Consider the following 5,376-nt stretch of genomic DNA (forward strand, 5'->3'; position numbering starts at 1 on the left):
GGTTGCAGGTTCGTAGTTGTAATTGCAGGTTTGCACTTCATTTTTAGAGACAGAAGAACCCTTTTTGTTTCACGGATTTTGTGGAGGACCATTACACTGTCACCATGGTCTTGACGAATTTTATCCAAATTTGCAGGGTCAATCTGTATCAGTATAATTAGCTCAGATCTAAAGTTACAACATGATCCCAAACCAGTAGCTCCTCATTTTACTCAATCTCTCTCTTTGTTCCACATAGTCAAACAAGTCAACTTTCCTATTTACAAAAGAGGGAAAAACACACTTCAACCCTTGCAATCCACTCAGAATTCACATCCTTGCTTCTCTTGGATTTGGATCTAGTGGATTCAACCCCTCTTTTGAATGTAAAGTTCCTCCAAGTGAAAATCATCCTAGTGACTTCCTTTCTCTCTCCTAGGTGGTGAGCCACTAGGGTTCAATTTTCCACTTTACAAAGGCTTTAATAAATAGAAGCCAAACCGAGCCAATTATCCAAACATTTATAATATCATAGTGCAAGGGTGGGGAAGAATCCGCTCCCAAGCAACTCACCATATATCTCCCAAGAAATTGATCCAATTGAGAAGTAATTCTCTTTGGTTTAAATTTTGGCAAAAGGCAAAAAAATGGGTGCACCCTAGTGTGTGACAAGGCTGTTTGAGCTGACAGAGTATCAAGTGTGGGATATTGATATTAGGAATGATATTTTTGACAACAGTAGAGTCTGATTGATTTATCTTTCGATTATTCAAAAGCTTGTGAAAAATAAAAGAGGATTTGAAAATATCCTTGAGTGGATTTGAAAAGATCCGAAACATACACATTTTGTCAAAGGTTATGAAAAGAAAATAAGTGTTTATATGTGCTTGTGTGCTTGCAATGCCTTCTTATCAAAGAGATCAAACATTTGAAACAAAGTTACACCCCAACAACAATCTAAACAAACAAAACATCACAAGATTTACAAATGCGTCATATCCTCAAATCCCTCAAACATATCAAGAAATCCATATATTGTCATCTTGAGAAGAAGAAACCGAGCCAAAAAAAGATCTTAAAGAAGAGGAAATTTCTCCACATAAACCACAAACTCTTGTTGAAACATCGAACCTTCCTTCATCACTTTCACGATTATCTATATGGTCATGGACATGAGTTTGATGAGGAATCTTTAAAAACACGTGCCTTTCGACAAAGATCCACCTTGTCCCAATCTCTCAATAAAAGTGGTAAAATATCATTATCATATCTACCTCAACCAAAAATCACTTATTGAGTCACTCTCCATATAGGCTAATCTTTTATTGATTCATCTTCTTAAATATTTCCACAAATTCACAATCACCTATTAAAAACCTCTATCTTGCATATTTCATCTTCTTAAGTCACTTTCAAATTCACATAATCATTCCAAGGTTTTACACTTGTTCAAACAAACATAAAAAAACAAAAAACCATTCCACTCTCAACACACAAGGGTCTTGTCCTTAGTTCTTTCAAGCTATTGCTAATCATACCAACAAAATTACTCTCTAGCATGTCTCTATATCTAGGATAAATCATCCTAAAAGACATTACTAAGAATCTAGATAGGTTAAAACTAGTTTATGAGTGCATCCTCTCATAGCTTGGTAGTTTTTGTTTTGTAAGAAGACAAAAACTTGCTACACCTCATCTCACAATTGTTGAAACACCAAACAAGAAATTCTAAAAATAACTATGTTGATACCCAACCTTTAGTGTAGGAGATCAAACATCCGCAAAATACTTCAAACTCATCATCATCATTATAAAATCTTGAAACTATAAGAGGGGATCACCCATCCACTTTTTCATTCATCTCATTCTCAAAACACACACTTCAACATGGCTAGGACTAGGTCTCAAAGTCAGAGATGACCGCAAAATGAAATATGGGAAGATGAAGAGGACATTAAACCCTTTGTAGGAAGATAAGACCTAGACACTCCTACACAAGAACAAATAGAAGAAGCCACTAGTAATCCTAGATTTAACAGACTCTTTGAGGAAATTATTAGGGGGAATTTTGACACCCATTTCTTAATATTGGCTCAAGAGGGAGAAAAACTCCCTCCTAACTTTGATGTATCACAACTTAGGGATGTAGTAGAACAAGCCCAACATAGCCATCGACAAGAAAGAAATCAAGATGATAGGAGGGTGAGGAATACCCACAACTATGATGATAACTACCAACAAGGGAACATCCCACTTCCTCCCACAAAAATAGATATGTTGAGGAAACAAATACAAGACCTTGCCCCACAAGTAAATTCAGGAAGATGAGAAAAGCAATATTCTCTCAAAGAAATCTGTCCCTATCAATTTGATAGGAACATGATCATGCCCCATTTCCCATGCAGGTACGAAATACCAAAATTTGACAAATACAAAGGGAAAGGAGATCTAAGAGACAATGTGAGAGAATTTTACTCCGCATGCTTAGAGGTGACATATGACGAAACATATCTAATACACCTCTTCCCTCAAAGTTTAGGTGGATCATCCATGTAATGGTTTTCACACTTGCCTAGTGGAATAAGAACATTTGAGGACCTAGTACAAAAATTTATCACTAATTGTGTGCACAACATAGAAGGTGATGTCTCTATGGATGATCTATGCAATACAAAACAAAATAATGGAGATTTATTGTCAACATTATGGCAAAGATAGAGACACCTGTCTAGCAGATACTTTGTCCCCATTCCTGAGGAATAGTTAGTAGAAATCTTCATTTCAAACCTAAATGAAGAGATGGAATTTCAATTAGAGGTCAAATGTTTAGATTCTTTCAAATATATAATAGCTCAAGGACTCAAAATCGAGAAAGATCTTATCAAAAAGGGACTTGTCAAAATTTTCAAAGACAACAAGGATGGTCCACAACTAGCCTACAATAGTGACAAACCCAAATTTTGGACCAAGAATAAAAAACAACATTAACAATGGTGTTGTAGATGCAAGAACTATAAAAATTGTCCAGCCTATAGTTAAAATTGTAGTGCAAGAAGATAATTGTCACAACCACAATATCAATCGAGGTAATCCCCCAATCAATCAGGAAAATCAAGTTCCCAACATGCAACAAGAGGCACCTAAGAAAAGGTACCCTACATACAAACCCAATCAAACATACACACCCTTGGGAGAACCTCTTGAAAAAATATTACAACAATTTATATCTTCCAATTTCATCATGTTGCCTAAAACATAAAACTATGAACCACAAGTTAAACCTTCCTGGTGGAGAGATAATTAGTATTGTGAATTTCACAAATGAAAAGGACATAAAAAAAACAACTACCATCGGTTAAAAGATATCGTTCAAGACCATGTTGATTGAGGTGCCATAGAAGTTGATGGTCATAATGGGAAAACTTCTAATATAGATATATCATATTAAAAAATCCACTCCCATTATATGAGAAAGGAGGTCCCTCCCATCAAGCTAAGAACCAAGATAACACAATTAACAAACTATACATGCGCACCATATACCTATATTGTTAATAACCTTTATGATGCCAATGAACATGTTGCAACCATTACAATCAAAGACAAAGATCCTGCATGCAACATTGTTACCCATTATAGAAAGATTACTATACAAGGAGCACCATCAAGAGAAAACTACGTGACCAAACTATATAGTTTTGTGGACCAATTGGATAAGACACCAACACTCATTTCCATACTAGAGCTTTTGTGCCTATAACCCTTACATAAAACCATCTTGGATCAAGATTTCTAAGAAGTGTCAGTTCCATCCAACCTTAATACAGATCAATTTCAAGCCATGGTTGGAAGTCTCAAATCATCACCATGTCTCACTTTTGCTGAGAATGACGATGTGTCCTTTCAACAACTGCATAATGCCCCTCTCCACATTGAGGGATTCATACATAAACATAGAATAGAGCGAGTCTTGATTGACAATGGAGATGGCCTTAACATTTTCACATTGTAGTTAATCACAACATTGGGATATGCAGAAGAAGTAGTTGATGCCAAAAAGAGGATCACTATCAAGGCCTATGATGATGCGCAATGCTCCTCTAAAGGGCATGTTACTCTACAGATAAGGGTAGTACTAGTGGTGAAGTAGGTGGTTTGTCAAGTCCTAGACCTTCCTCTTCCATACAATCTCCTATTAGGAAGACCATGGATTCATGCTATGCAAGCAGTACCATCCACCTACCATCAATGTATCAAGTTTCCACATAATGGAGTAGAGGTAACTATCCTTGGTGATGCTAACCCATTCATATTTTACAAAAATATATGGCATCAACTAGATATCACAGTACCCAACAATAGAGAGGCCACCACATCACCATCCTAAATGCACCCAACTTCTCTTACCAGTACATTGATCCCTACACCCAAACAAGAGAAGCTGAAAATGAAAGTAAAGAATGAAGGCCCAGGAGAGTATAATATTAGTCAACATTTCTATGTTGGCTAGCTACTCCTCTCACCAAGGACTCATGACAAAGTGTAAATGTTTATCAAGCCACCCATTGTAGCCAATACTGATATACTTGATGGATTAATCCTAGGAAGATCACAAGAACATTAAACTATTGATGAAGACTTGGCAGGATGGTTCTACATAGACCCTTTTGATAAAGGTAAACAACAAATCAATACCCCTATAGAGAGGTATGGTATAGGATTTACCATGATGCAAAAGATGGGTGATGATGACCATAATGCATTAGGATCTCACAAACAAGTTGTAAAAGAGCCATTGCAACCCTTGTTACAATCATGGGATAAAATGAGAGTCAGATTCAACCTTGGTTTAGAAAGCTCTTCTAAGCTCAGGATTACAAGAAAACAAAAGTAGACAACTTCTAAATTCATCCCTGCTAGAAGCATGATAATGTCCATTGTAGATCAACCTACAAGATCAGAAAATATAAGTCATGGAAGCACTTCTCAGTTAAAGTCCACACATACAAGAAATAAGCACAAGAGTTATGTTGCACGAAAACTTGTCACTCCAAGGATAAAACTCTTGTCCATTTCTGACAACCAAGCAAAATCAACAACCCCATCAGATACAACCCTTGAAGTAGCTGTCGATAAACCTTTCACACCTACATACATCCCTATAATATACAATAAAAAAGTTCTACCAAGTGATTCCAAGATAGATTGACATGAATGCAAATGGGGTTCTTTATCTTCACATGAATCTGAAGAGGATTCTCTTGATACTCTTGAAGAAAAAGGCATTGAAGGAGAGGCATGGGCAAAAACTTTGGGATTCAGATATTGATGATACTTCAAGGACAAATAGGTCACCTCCTATGCCCGATTATGAAGAGGATAGTATTGACGATGAAC

Source organism: Cryptomeria japonica, chromosome 5 (assembly GCF_030272615.1).
Source record: "Cryptomeria japonica chromosome 5, Sugi_1.0, whole genome shotgun sequence".
NCBI classification, from domain to species: domain Eukaryota; kingdom Viridiplantae; phylum Streptophyta; class Pinopsida; order Cupressales; family Cupressaceae; genus Cryptomeria; species Cryptomeria japonica.